Genomic DNA, 15178 nt, shown 5'->3' on the forward strand with positions numbered 1-15178 from the left:
AAGACAGACACCCCCAGAGCGGCCATTTCAGAGGCCTCCTCTGGGAATACATTCTTTTCCCAGGGTTGTTAATTATTAATATTCCTTACTGGGGAAAGAATTCAGCGATACTTCTCTTACCCGTTTTTGGTAATGAGAGAAATATGGCTCTGTCCTGGCCGGCCCACAGGCAGCCAGACTTTAAGGTTATCTCCCTTGTTCCCTGAACATCGCTGTTTTCCTGTTCTTTTTTCAAGGTGCCCAGATTTCATATTGTTTAAACACACATGCCTTATGAACAATTTGTGTAGTTAACACAATCATCACAGGGTCCTGAGGTGACATACGTCCTCAGTTTACAAAGATGACGGGATTAAGAGATTAAAGTAAAGACAGGCATAGGAAACCACAAGAGTATTGATTGGGGAAGGGATAAATGTCCATGAAATCTTCACAATTTATGTTCTTCTGCCATGGCTTCAGCTGGTACCTCCATTAGGTTGTCCCTGACTTCCCACAACACATCTTACATAGTTATTGTGGAAAAAAAGTAAAAGGCACAATATATGGAAACGTTTAACATACTATTGAACACATAGTTGGCCTTCAAAAAATATCATTTTTCTAGGTTTACAGTAGAAGTTTAGCTTACTAAATATGAACAAAAAGTTAAAGTTAGAATCAAAGACATTTTAATTTAGAAAATACTTTTAAGACCATGGGGGAAGTAGAATACAGATGTAGAAGCCATAAGGGTGCAGAGGACATAGCGACATGCCACCTCGGTCCCACAACAGTGACCCATAGCCCAGCAGCTGCCTTCAGGGTCAGCCCCTTCAGCAGCAGTTATCACTACAGGCAAAGGAGCAAGGTCAGGGAGAATGTGCAGAAACCAGAGGGAGCAGTCACAGTCACAATAGAAGAGGGACAACCAACAAGAGCTTTTGGTGGGAGGATGAAGCCAACCACAGATACCCCTAAAGGGTGAAGCTATGGAAATAAATACCCTGGCCTTCCTGTCTTATCTCCATCCCATCTCTGCCAGGGCCTCCCATTTACTAGGAGCTAGGAAGGAAGGAAACCCATTAACGAGAAAGGTCATTCTCTCAGAGCAAAGAGAAGGATGAAGAAGGACAGAAAGTGGACCTGGAGTGGTAAATAGAAAATATCCAGTGCACCTTGGTCCCTCTGTTTAGAAGCAGTCTTTTTTTCACCTACACCCTTATTTTCCCTAGCCCCCACCATGACTCTGATGTCCCACTCTGGTTGACCTGACAATGAGCTGGCTTAAGCAAGTAGCCTAAGCATCCTCTTCTCCCCATGCAAGAGCCTTTCCCAATCTCATCTTCCCATAGTTCTGGTGGCCTCATTCCCCCAGGTCCCCAAAATCACCAGGTTCTGAGCAGCTTGTTTCCTCAGAAAGACTCCTATCTTCAGTTGGCACCCAAATCTAGACTGCCTGGTTTTCAAACTGATGCTGTGTTCCCTACTGATGCTTTAACTCTTAACCCATATAAAAGGGGACTCTGCTGAAATTCAACCCCTGTTTTGTGTCCAGCAGACTTGAGAACATTTCTCTCCAGACAAAGCAGGTGGGGAGGGGGATCCATGACTGCTCTTCTTCATGACTCTGCCTTGTTTTTCCATTCTCTTTAAAGCCTACTTTATAGGACTTGGCATTCAGCCCTGATGTGTGACGCTGGTGCCCTGTGTGGACCACCATCCAGCCCAGCAGGGAACACAAAAAATAGCCACTTTGCAAACTGTAGGTCACCTTACTGTAAATGTCAAAAAGAAAGTAGGCTGATGCCCTCCTTAATCTCTAAACTTCATGGGTATACGTAAAACAAATACAAAGGATAGTGAATATGCCTCCTTACAAAAGAGACTTTTTGTAACAGATGTTGAAAGAAAATTTAGAGTACTAATTTCTGTAATTCTTAATCGAAAATGGTAAACAATATGTATATGTCATAATTGACATGAAAATAAATCTTGTTCAATTTAGCAAATATCTTTTTAGCTCATATTATGCACCTTGAGTTTTGGTAAGAACAAGAGAAACAAAAGATAGGACTGAGAATTTGGTGAAAATAAAATTGGGATCATTCATATGACAATAATAGTAATAACAAAAAATTAACTTTCTACATCATGACCAAATGGACTGATCCTATTCCTATAGCCAAAAATCTGTGATGCCTCTTCCCAGTGCTTCCCCCTCCTTCGAGGAGCTGGCCTGCTTGCCCCATGGCTAGAATGGCAGCTCCATTCTCTCACTGACCCCAAATCTCTGACCACAGTTGATTTATGCAGGTTGGCTTCCTGAGCTAGGCTGGTTCAATGGGATTTCCTTGGAATTTTTGACTTTCTGACCCAGAAATCCAAATTAACTCCTCTCTGACATTAAAATTTGAAAAAACTTTTTTTTTTTTTTTTTTTTTTTCAGGCTTAATTCACTTTATTTTTCTTGTATAAAAACCCTATGTTGTAGCCACAGCTGGAGCCTGGGTCCGCTGCACAGAGACTCTGGTGTGGGTCTTGACAAGGTGGTCAGTGAATTCCTGATAGGGAGACTTGGTAAACACAGTCTCCTTCCAGAGGTCAGGGGTCAGGTAGCTGTAGGTCTTAGAGATGGCATCGAAGGTGGCCTTGGCGAAGTTGCCCAGGGTGGCAGTGCAGCCCCGGGCTGAGGTGTAGCAGTCATCAATACCAGCCATCATGAGCAGCTTCTTGGGCACAGGCGCTGAGACGATGCCAGTGCCCCTGGGTGCAGGGATGAGGCGCACGAGCACAGAGCCGCAGCGGCCTGTCACCTTGCAAGGGACGGTGTGGGGCTTGCCGATCTTGTTCCCCCAGTAGCCTCTGCACACTGGGACAATGGAGAGTTTGGCCAGGATGATGGCCCCACGGATGGCAGTGGCCACCTCCTTGGAGCACTTAACACCCAGGCCGACGTGGCCATTGTAGTCCCCGATAGCAACAAACGCCTTGAACCTGGTGCGCTGGCCAGCACGGGTCTGCTTCTGCACCGGCATAATCTTCAAAACCTCGTCTTTGAGAGAAGCCCCCAAGAAAAAGTCAATGATCTCAGATTCCTTAATGGGCAAAGAGAAGAGGTAGATCTCCTCCAGGGACTTGATCTTCATGTCCTTGACCAAGCGGCCCAGCTTAGTGACGGGCATCCACTCCTTATCCTCGGCTTTGCCTCCGCGAGCTCCGCGGCCTCGGCCCCGGCCCCGTCCACGGCCGCGACCCCGGCCCCGGATGCCACTGCCGAAACCTCCGCAGAAGCCACCGCGGTTCCCCATCCCAGGGCCACCAGGGCCTCCGGGCCCCCCCGCTGCACCGGCGTCATCCGCCATTTGGTGTTCTCTTGGAGAAGAAGACTGAAAAAACTTTTGAATTGATTATGGAGAAAAAAAAGGGCAGTCTTTCATTAGTGAAATCATGACATGTAAAACTCAAGAATTCAGTGGACACATGTCCCGTCATGTGCAGAAAGTGCATGAAATAAGGAAAAAGGAAGCCCACCTACTGAGTGGACACATAGAGTCAAGACCTGGGCAAAAGGCCCTGGTGATACTTGCTTCCCTGGTTCCATCAGTTCTCTGACTCTGCTCTATCTCTTCCCTGATAAGAGCTTTGGAAGCTCAATACTTCCTGAGCTCTGAGGATACCCTCTGAGGCGGACAGCTCTCACCTAATCAGGTGAAAGCCGCTGCATCTTTAATAAATCTCCTAAGTAACACAGCCTAGTTGCACACATTTCAGTAAACAGAGGCATGTCCTGAGGTGTCTTGCCGTAATGGTGACACCCCTAAGGTGGCAGGGAAATCAGAATGGTCCGAGGCACCGCTGGCTGCAAAGGCTGCTTGTGCTGTAGTGAAGCTCCTCCTGCCTCTCCCAGGTTCTTCCACAGGCTCCAGTGCTGCTTCCCCTTGTCTGAAGGCACTCTCTGTCCCCAACTGATGACTGCTTTCTGCCCTGAGTGCTTACTTTCTGCTGTCCATGGTCCCCACATCTCAACCCTCATCAGTATGACCACTCACCTGGTGTTCAGAGAACACAGCTGTCCAGTGGAGGGAATTGTAACTGCTCTAAATTCAGCAAAAACACAAAAGGGCATGAAATCACCTACCAAATTATGAAGTGTGAGTTCAGTTTTATGTCAGTGTATAAAAGTAATAAATGTTCTCATGATGGCAAACAAAATTGGAGGACTACCAGGGCTGTCTTGGAGAAAGACCTTCTTCCACTACGAATATATTTATTATTCCAACACTGCTAATACTTTAGTCACCATGTATACCTATAATGTCACCATGTTCATGTACATTCTTCTTGTCACATCAACATATACTCTCATCTATCACTAAACTCCAGCATCGCTGCTATCAATTAAGGAGTAAATTCTAGTGTGTCACTAAAGCATTAAAATGTGACTTGTGGCCAGGTGTGGTGGCTCATGCCTGTAATCCCAGCACTTTGGGAGGCCGAGGCAGGTGGATCACTTGAGGCCAGGAGTTCGAGGCCAGCCTAGCCAACATGGTGAAACCCTGTCTGTACTAAAAATACAAAATTTAGCTGGGCATGGTGCCACAGACCTGTAATCCCTACTCAGGAGCTACTCAGGAGCCTGAGGCATAAGAATCTCTTGAACTCAGGAGGTGGAGGTTGCAGTGAGCCAAGATCATGCCACTACACTTCAGCCTGGGCAACAGAGCAAGACTCCATCTCAATAAAATAAAATAAAATAATTTTTAAAAACATAACTTGTTAATTCACCCATATCATAGAAGTTGTAGCTATCCTAACTAAATAAGTGATTTCATTACTTTAGGGAGGGATAAGAAGCTTAAATTATTATTGCTTAGAAGTAAACTTTCAACTATTATTTAAAATCACCTATGAAAGTCCCACTTTTGGCTTAAATTTTGTTAAATGGCATATTGTTGGCTTAGAATGACAAGTGATTTTTCTACTAAACTAATATATCCATGTGTCATTATGATTTTTATCTCAGGAGTCTTTCCAAACATTAAGAAACTCTTCTTTATGATCGCTTTATATTATAATTAAAACAGCCACCGGCCAGGCACAGTGGCTCACGCCTGTAATCCCAGCACTTTAGGAGGCCGAGGCAGGTGGATCACCTGAGGTCAGGAGTTCAAGACCAGCCTGGGCAACATGGTGAAACCCCATCTCTACTAAAAGTACAAAAATTAGTCGGGCGTAATGGCACATGCCTGTAATCCCAGCTACTTGGGAGGCGGAGGCAGGAGAATCGCTTGAGCCCAGGAGGTGGAGGTTGCAGCGAGCCGAGATTGCGCCATTGCACTCCAGCCTGGGCGACAGAACGAGACAGAAGAAAAAAAGAAAACACAGTTATCATTTCTTACTAGCAGAAACTTATCCTTACCTTAGCATTTAGGTAAAATGCAACGTGTAAAGTCCCTGGATTACCCAGAAATAGATTATAAATGAAATAACTTCTCTAAAAGGGAAAAAGCAAGAAACATCTACTTGGGAGTGTACACTGTTGCAATAAGCTGATTTAATGCCAAACTGGAGACATTTTTAGCATGCTTTCCCAACTGGGGCCAAACAGATGCCTTCTCATTTTGAGGGGGTGTCACAGGGAATCGTTTGAGCAGTCATCACATATGTATGCTCAACAGAATTCAGCATAAACAATTGGGAAATTGCAGTCTGGTAAGAAATTTATGATTAGCTCATTTCTGTAAGTATATTCATACTAGGAAAGACAGGACTGCTTGCTTGTTTTCTCTGAATTTCCATTTCTCCAGTCAGAATGGTGAGCTGCAAAGATGACATTGATAATGAAAGTCCTAGAAACCATTGACCATAAATATTTATGGAGTACCTATTCTGTTCAAGGCAGTTTGCTCAGAAAATCAGAGAATCTGCTGTATCAAAGATGTTTTAACAACACGCAGCAGCTATTACTACAGTCCATGCCTTGCCTAATCGCAAAGAAGATGGTCTTTACTGTGCTGACATCTGCCCTGGAAGGCGTGCCTCCGAGCGTGACTGCATTCCTTAATCCTCAACTAAGGACCTCTGCATCCTGGGGAATTCAGTTAAATGGTCCAATCTGGGGCAGAGGGAGGGCAATCCCTAGCAAGGAAGAGTTGTGAAAGATAAAAAAGACACAAGACCTGTAGGTGACAGTCTAATAAGGATCATATACAACAGTGATACATGGCAATCTCATTAATGGTAGTCACGTGATTCAAGGACCATTTTGTTCCAACTGTTCCTGACAGCTGTGCTCCTCCCTCTCGCTCAGCACGCAGATCCTGAAGCACCCTGATGATGGCGTTATGTTCAGTGCCGTCACCTGCACTGCCTGGTTATACTTGCTAAATACTAAGATAAAAATACACTTGCTCTATCTCCTGCTTTCATTTCTTCTCTCTGTCAGTCTCTAACTCCCATGTATTTACCTGCTTTGCAAGTTTCTGCATGTTCATGTTTTTAAATGTCCCTGTGAGTAACACTTTCCTAATTCATCTACTGTGTCAAAGAAAATACCTCCTCTACTACTTCACCCCCGTTAAGGCTTGGAGCTAATAAAAAATATCATCCATTCCTTTTTCCTTGAAAGTCATGCAAAAAATTATGATATTTATATATAAAGATGGGTTTTTTCCAATCTAAAGATGTTGAAAAGTCTCCATAGCAGGAAACTATTACCCAGACTGTGTATGAATGCCTGTATCCCATGAGATTCTACCATCGAGTCTCCTGAGATGGTGTATTGAAAGCTGCTTTTAACTTGAACTCTTCATTTGGATTGCATTTGCAGGAAGGTTTAAATGCTGTATGTAGGGAATATTTGTTGACTGACAGAATCAACTTAAATGCAAGTCATGAGTTTTAAGAAAATTAAAGCAGCTTTATATAGAAGTTAAGTAAATCCCATGGCTTGCTGCAAAGTGGAATTAGAGTGCAGGCATAGCCATCAAAATCTATATTCTTCACTGCTGGAGTTGGCTGATAACAACAACAAAAAAAGATCCTGAAAGGGATCTGCTGGAGACAGGATTGGCAAGAGCAGGGGAAAAGACAAATGGCATTGCTTCAGCTGGAGCACAGAGGCAGGACCCGTTCAGGAGCCAGAGGAGGAGCCGGAAAGCAATCCACAGAAGCTATGAGGCCCTGGGGTCCCCGGGAGGACGCGGCAAAGAAATGCGGGTGGATGGTTCCCTCTGTTGGTGAAAATATTGCAGATCATATTAGTTGCATCATTGATTTATGGGAAACAATGAAAAAAATATTGGAAAAGATAATATCTGAGGATACCAAGGCAAGGTGGGGAAATCTGATCTGCAATTTTAGAAAAGGAATCCAGTTTAGTGGTCTGGAGCATTTGTAGTAGCAACCCAGAGTCACATGGAAGCCCAGAAGCTTGCTTAATAACGTATTTATTTATTTACTTATTTAGAGCCTGAGTTTTGCTCTTGTTGCCTAGGCTGGAGTGCAATGGCGCAATCTCGGCTCACTGCAACCTCTGCCTCCCAGGTTCAAGCGATTCTCCTGCCTCAGCCTCCTAAGTAGCTGGAATTACAGGCATGTGCCACCATGCCCGGCTAATTTTTTTACTTTTACTAGAGATGGGGTTTCACCATGTTGGCCAGGCTGATCTCAAACTCCTGACCGCAGGTGATCCACCTGCCTTGGCCTCCCAAACTGCTGGAATTACAGGCGTGAGCTGCCGCGTCCGGCCTTAATAACTTATTTTTAGGACAAAATATATGTATAGATTTTATTTTATGCAGAAACACAATTATATTAAATCTAGCTCTTTGTTTCATGGTAAATTAGAGCTTAGCACAAATATTATTCCTCCTGTATAAATGATTTATTTAGCTGAACAAATTACATTGTAATTCTCCTCAGTTTAAATGTAGAGCTTATGGGTTTTCAAAAGGTTCGGGGAAACATACTAAGTTTCAAAGCCTAAACCTGTTAACATTCCTCCCTTATTCTTGCTTTACTATGATATGCTCTGCTGCAGATGTTTCTCAGAGACATTCAATGAAAATCTAAGTCTCTCTGTTCATCATTTTTAATAGTCATGTGACTTCAAGTCTTCAAGAATGGTTGAAAGGGGACAAATAAAGAACTCTTTTCTTAAATTAAAAACAAAAAAGTCTTCACCAACTTAAGCGTCTGGGAAGCTGTAAACTCAGAGTAATAAAGATTGATTAACCTTAACTGGAGAAAACTCCCACAGACCTTGAAATACTTTTGTGTAGGAGATAAATAATGCAGTTGACTAATGATCTCACAAGTGCAAATACAGAAGATAAACTGGAGACATCTACAGGATCTTCCTTGTTAGGAACACTGCTCAGGTCTTTGTTCTTTGAAGGAAATCTACATTTATGAGCCGCCAGATCTGGCCTGTCAAATCTACTTTTCATTTTGCTGACTGACTGATATCCAGATGACATGAACAGTTTTCACATGTGACACATAAATATGTGCATGCAATTTAAGATCTTTGCTTGTCATCAGATTTGGAGAAGGAATAAAGGAAAAAAATATGCATTTTTTAATATTTACATATCAATACGAGACTAAATTTCAGTCTGTGTGCCCCACGGTGAGATCGGCAGAAACTCTGCCTGCTTTTTTTCTATTGAGAAGTTCAACAACATTAAAACAAAACAAAAACAATTACTGGTTAACTCTTTTGCAGTATCCATTTTTGTCTCAAAATTTTTGTCTCCAAAAAAACCGTTTATTATTTTCCATAATTGAGAATTAGCATGCCCTTTTTGCTTAAAAGTATCAAAGTATGACAAAGAATTTCATGCATCCAGACACTAATTGAGGAAGCCACTAGTGGTCTTTGCTATAACAATGTTGATATTTTAAGTACATTTTGAAAGGCTGAGTAAGTGAAAATAAATAGTGCATCTATACTCATTGAGTTCAGGACATTTAGATCAGGGATCTATATGTCTCAATAGAAACTCTCTTGATCATTTGTGAGATTTGTCTCGAGAAAGTTTCTGCTGCTAATGAAGTGTTACAAGGAGCAGTTTGAGAGGTGAGGTAGGGGGAGGCGGGGGGCGGTTCTTATCGTGAGACTGGACTCAAGATTCAGTGCAGTGGCAAAGTCATTGAGCTTTACAAGTCAGAGGGAAATAAAGGTTTTCCTTAAACAAAGAAACTCTCATTCGTGTTAATAAGTTTTTCTGAGGGAGAAAGAGAATGATGAAGTGGGGGAATTATGCATATCTTGTATCTGAATTTAGCAGTAAATAATCATTACTGTTGAACCTTAATAGCTATATAGAATACAAATTATTGCACTACATTATTTTTACCAAAATAAAAAGAGGAGAAGCTTTTGTCAAATAACTAGATCCAGCTGATTAACACAGCCTTCACGTCACACACTTACCATTTCTGTGGTGAGAACATTTAAAATATCTCTTAGCAGTTTTCAAGTGTACCGTACATTATTATTAACTGTACTTACTATGCTGCACAATAGATCTCCAAAACTTACTCCTTCTCACTGAAACTTTCTACCCTTTAACCAGGATCTCCCCATCCCCACCCCCAGCCCCAGGCCCGGGTTACCACCATTCTACTCTCTACTTCTATGAGTTCAACTTTTTTAGATTTCACATATAAGTAAGATCATGCTTTATTTGTCTTCTGTGCCTGGCATATTTCACTTAGCATAATGACCTCCGGGTTCATCCACATTGTCACAAATGACAGAATTTCCTTCTATTTTGAGGTTGAATAGTATTTCCTTGTTTATATATACCACATTTTCTTTATCCATCCATTAGTGGACAGTTAGTGTGATTTCATATTTCAGCTATTGTAAATAATGCTGCAATGAACATGGGAGTTCAGATATCTCTTCAACATACTGATTTTATTTCCTCTGGATATATACCCAGAAGGTAGGATTGCTAGATCATATAGTCATCCTATGTTTAATTTTTTTAAGAACCTCCATACTGTCTTCCACGATGACTGTACTGATTTATATTCCCACCAACAGTTTACAAGTGTTTCCTTTTCTTTACATCCTTCCCAACACTTACTAACTTTCATCTTTTTGATGATAGCATTTCTAACACATGTAAAATGGTATCTCATTGTGGTTTTAATTTGTATTTCCCGAATAATTAGTGGTGTTGAGCATTTTCTCATATACCCATTGGCCATTTGTATATCTTCTTTTGAGAAGTGTTTGTTCAGGTCTTTTGCCCACTGTTTAATCCAGTTTGGGTTTGTTGCTATTGAGTTGTTTGAGTTTCTTATATATTTTGGATATTAACCCCTTATCAGATGTATGGCTTGCAAATATTTTCTACCATTCTGTGCATTGTCTCTTCACTCTGATCAGTGTTGCCGCGGTTGTGCAGAAGCTTTTTAGTTTGATGTAATCCCATTGGCTATTTAACTCTTTAATCCATATTGAGTTGATTTTTCTATGTGGTGTGACATTAGAGTTTAATTTCATTCTTTTGGGTGTGAATATACAGTTGTCCCAACACTATTTACTAAAGACACTATTCTTCCTCCCTTGTGTGTTCTTGGCAACTTCGTCAAAGATCAGTTGACTGTAAATGGGTGGATTTATTTCTAGGCTACTTACACTGTTCCATTGGCCCATATGTCTGCGTTTGTGCCAGTACCATGCTGTTTTGATTGTTATAGTTTGGTAGATTTTGAGATCAGGTAGTATGAGGAAGAGATTTTTTATAGGTTTGAACATTTATTTAATACCTGGAACTTTAAATTTTGTTTGTTTGTTTTGTTTGAGACGGTGTCTCACTCTGTCACCCAAGCTGGAGTGCAGTGGCATAATTTCAGCTCACTTCAACCTCTGCCTCCTGGGCTTAAGCAATCTTCCCTCCTCAGCCTCCTGAGCAGCTGGGACTACAAGCACAAGCCACCATGCCCAGCTAATTGTTTTGTTTTGTTTGTTTGTTTGTTCATTTGTTTTTTGTAGAGATAAGGTCTCGCTATGTTGCCCAGGCTGGTGACAAACTCTTGGTCTCGAGTGATCCTCTTGCCTTGGCCTCCCAAAGTGTTGGGATTATAGGCATGAGCCATGGTGCCCAGCTTAAAGTTTTTATTTCTTAATGTGTTATTCAATATATTTAAGTACACATTCACAATGGGTGATCTTGTACTGAATAAAAGATAATTAGGAGCTGTGCCAGATACTGCTAGTTGCCTACCCAATAGTTATTTTTCTTTCTTATTAAACAACCTCTGCATTGTGTCAGTGAAAGCAGCTAAACATCTCCCAGGCTCCCTTGTAGACAGAGATCAGCAACGTGTAAGAAGTAGAAAGTTATTTTAAAATATTTACTCAACTGACAAACACATCCGTTTTCTCCTCCTCTCTTCTTTTTTCTTCCTTCTTGAAACATGGATATAAAAGGCCGGAGCCCCAGTGGCCTCTGTTACCCAGGAATAAACCTTAAGGATAAAAATCCAGGTGCAAAGCAGAAATGCAGAAGAAGATGCCTGACTCTCTGATACTAGCATGCCAATGAGAACCAACTACATCTGACTGTGACATTTTATTTTATTTTATTTTTATTTTTGAAACGGGGTCTCACTCTGTCACCCAGGCTGGAGTGCAGTGGCATGATCACAGTTCATTGCAGCCTTGACCTCCCAGGCTCAGGTGATTCTCCTACCTCAGCCTCCTGGGTAACTGGGACTATAGGTGGGTGCCGCCATGCCTAGCTAATTATTTGTATTTTTTGTAGAGATGGGGTTTCACCATGTTGCCCAGGCTGGTCTTGAACTCCTGGGCTCAAGCAATGCACCTGCCCAGGCCCTCCCAAGTGCTAGAATTAAAGGCGTGAGCCACCATGCGTGGCCTTCCATAATGTTTTAGAAAAAAAAAAAAACCTTTATTTTCCTTAAGCCACTGTTATTTCAGATCTCTGTTATTAGCAATGAAACACCATTCCTAACTCTTATAGGAGACTGATTTTTTTCAAAGTTTTGTTTAATATTTAAATAAAGATAGAAATTCTAAATTAATAGTTTTAATAATATAATCAACACATTTCAATGAAATTTGAATCCAGGACACATCAGTAAGTGAAAAGTAGAGAGATAGAATTATAAACTATCACTGCCATAATATTTACAAAGATAACACTTTCCAAACTAGAACTCAAATTTTCTTTAAAATATTATAATGCCTTTAAAATTCTCTTTTCTTTACTGGATTACTTAATTTTAAATACCTTTTTTGGAAAGTGGTCTTTCTTTTTAATTGACAAGTAAAAATTGTGCGTGTATCTATATGGTATACAACATGCTGTTTTTATATAAGTGTACATTGAGTAATGGCTAAATCAAGCTCTTTAGCCTATGCATTAACTCACATACTTATCTTTTTATGGTGAGAGCATTTAAAATCTACTCTCTTAGCAATTTGCAAGTATACAGCATATTGTTATTAACTATATTTACCATGATGTACAACAGATCTGTTGAACACTTATTCCTCCAGTCTAACTGAAATTTTGTGTTCTTTGTTTTCCATGGTTTCTAGAACAGGGGATGGCACATCCTAGATACTATATATATATATATATATATATATATATTTTTTTTTTTTTTTTTTTTTTTTTTTTTTTTTTTTTTTTTTTTTTGAGACGGAGTCTCACTCTGTCATCCAGGCTGGAGTGCAGTGAGGTGGTCTCAGCTCACTGCAGCCTCCACCTCCCGAGTTCCGCTGCCTCAGCCTCCCGGGTAGCTGGGATCACAGGCACACGCCACCACTCCTGGCTAATTTTTGTATTTTTAGTAGAAATGGGATTTCACCATGTTGGCTGGGCTGGTCTCAAACTCCTGACCTCAGGTCATCTGCCTGCCTCAGCCTCCCAAAGTGCTAGGATTACAGGCATGAGCCACCACTCCCAGACCCTTATACATATTTTCAAGCTAAGGGAGGATGACGCTTAGCATGACATAGTACTGATCTAGCACTGATAGAATTGTGGGTGATTAAACTTTTGGTTTTAATTTATGAAAAATAAACTATTTCCTAAAGAAGAATATGGGAGAGAGAGAGAAAGCAAAGGAGATATCAAATAGATCAAAGACAAATTCACTCTTTTGTTTTGAGCCATCTTCTTTCTCTACAATCAAAACCCTGAAGTTTTTTTAACCTGATGGACAAGGTTAAGAAAGACAAGGTTAAGGTTAACGACAACTCACCAAGTTGTTCCCTAATACCCAGCTTTCAGAGGCATGACTCTGGATTCAAACCTTTGCTTCACCACTTACTCGGATGTCCTTGGACAAGTCACTGAACCTCACTGAGAGTCCGTTCTTGCATCTCTAAAAATGAGAATAATAGAACCTTATGGGACACTCTCCTGTAAATCAGTAAGAACAAGTCAAATGGACAAAAGATCTGACTAGGAAACAAAGGGTCACTACATTTATCAAGAACGTTTCAAATATGTTGGGTATCAGAATTGCAAATTAAAGCAATGGCGAGGTTTCATTGTAGACTAATCAGACAGGAAGAACTTAGAAAACTGGGTAATTCCGCTGCCAGCAGAGAGACACAGAGATAGGGTTTCCTGTGCTGCTGGTAAGCCTTGGCCCGATTCTCAGCAGCCATTCTGGGGAGCAGTCAGACTGGTCTCTGTCAAAATGCAGGTAGACTGCTCACGGTGGCCTAGCAAGGACAGATCCTGGGTGTGACTCTTGTAGGAATTCTCACCCAGCTCTGTATGAAGCATAAGTGGGGACGGTCCTTGCTCTGCTGTTTCTGGGAAATTCAGAGGTAAACCGAGCCACAAGCTCATAATAGAGCACTAGCCAGCTGTTGGAGGTAGTCGGATGGTGTACACAGGACAACAGATAGATATTTTTAAAACAGTGTTGAGTGAACAAAGAAAGAAGCAAAATAAGACAATACAACAAACATAAGTTAGAATAAAGGCCCATACAACAGCAATACACATTTTGCCAATAGCACATACATGCAAAAGAGTGTGCACTGCACTCCTTAGAATTGCACCCTGTGAGGATGGGAGCGAGAATTTTGGCTACAGGCAAGGAGGAAAAGTAACTGAATAAATAACTTTAAAAGTAATTGAGGGGTCAGGCGTGGTGACTCACTCCTGTAATCCCAGCACTTTGGGATGCCAAGACGGAAGGACTGCTGAGCCCAGGAGTTTGAGACCAGCTAGGGCAATATAGTGAGACCTTGTCTCTACAAAAAATAATAATAATAATAATTTGCTGGGCACGGTGGTGTCTGCCTGCAGTCTCAGCTACTCAGGAGGCTGAAGTGGGAGAATTGTTTGAACCCAGGAGATAGAGATTGCAATGAGCCAAGATGGTGCCACTGCACTCCAGTCTGGGCTACAGAGTAAGAAGACCCTGTCTCCATAAATAAATAAATGTAACTGAGACCATAAGTGTAAAAGAACTTAGTGTACTGCATGGTACAAAGTAAATACTGAAAGAATATTAGCTCATATTACCTCTTTTTTCTTCTTTCTCTAAAAATTAAAAAATAATAGTAAAATAGATCAGGCATGGTGGCTCACGCCTGTAATCCCAACACTTTGCGAGTCCAGGGTGGGAGGATCACTTGAAGCCAGGAGTTTGAGACCAGCATGGGCAACAAAGCGAGACCTCCATCTCAAAAAATAAAATAAAATAAATTAACCAGGCACGGTGGCATGGTCCCAGCTATTTGGGAGGCCGAGGCATGAGGATCATTTGAGCTTAGTAGTTTGAGGGTGCAGTGAGCTATGATCGCACCACTGAACTCTAGCCTCAGCAGCAGAGCAAGACCTTGTCTCAAAATAAATAAATAAATTATTTAATTAGAATAAAATGAAAATGGGGGAACATATGGTACATTGGCATCAGCATGGCTTTTGGGATCAGAGACACAGTTGTCAGTTATTCTATGAAATTGACTAAGATAGTAGCATTTTTTTTTCCCTCGAGACAGACTCTTGCTCTGTTGCCCAGGCTGGAGTGCAGTGGTGCAATTTTAGCTCACTGCAACCTCTGCCTCCCAGGTTTAAGCAGCTCTCCCTGCCTCAGCCTGGAGTAGCTGGGATTACAGGTGCCCGCCACCACGCCCAGCTAATTTTTGCATTTTTAGTAGCGATGGGGTTTTGCCAGGCTG

At 41.5% G+C, this 15178-nt stretch overlaps 1 pseudogene across 1 annotated transcript; it reads right to left on the reverse strand.

Annotated features, from left to right (window-relative positions):
* Positions 1-2402: 2402 nt before the first annotated feature.
* LOC116270509 lies at positions 2403-3364 on the reverse strand (annotated as a pseudogene). Its single transcript, XR_004178554.1, has one exon. The product of XR_004178554.1 is annotated as a 40S ribosomal protein S2 pseudogene (transcript).
* Positions 3365-15178: the final 11814 nt, after the last annotated feature.

The sequence above is a fragment of the Papio anubis genome, chromosome 15 (genome assembly GCF_008728515.1).
Source record: "Papio anubis isolate 15944 chromosome 15, Panubis1.0, whole genome shotgun sequence".
Taxonomy (NCBI): Eukaryota; Metazoa; Chordata; class Mammalia; order Primates; family Cercopithecidae; genus Papio; species Papio anubis.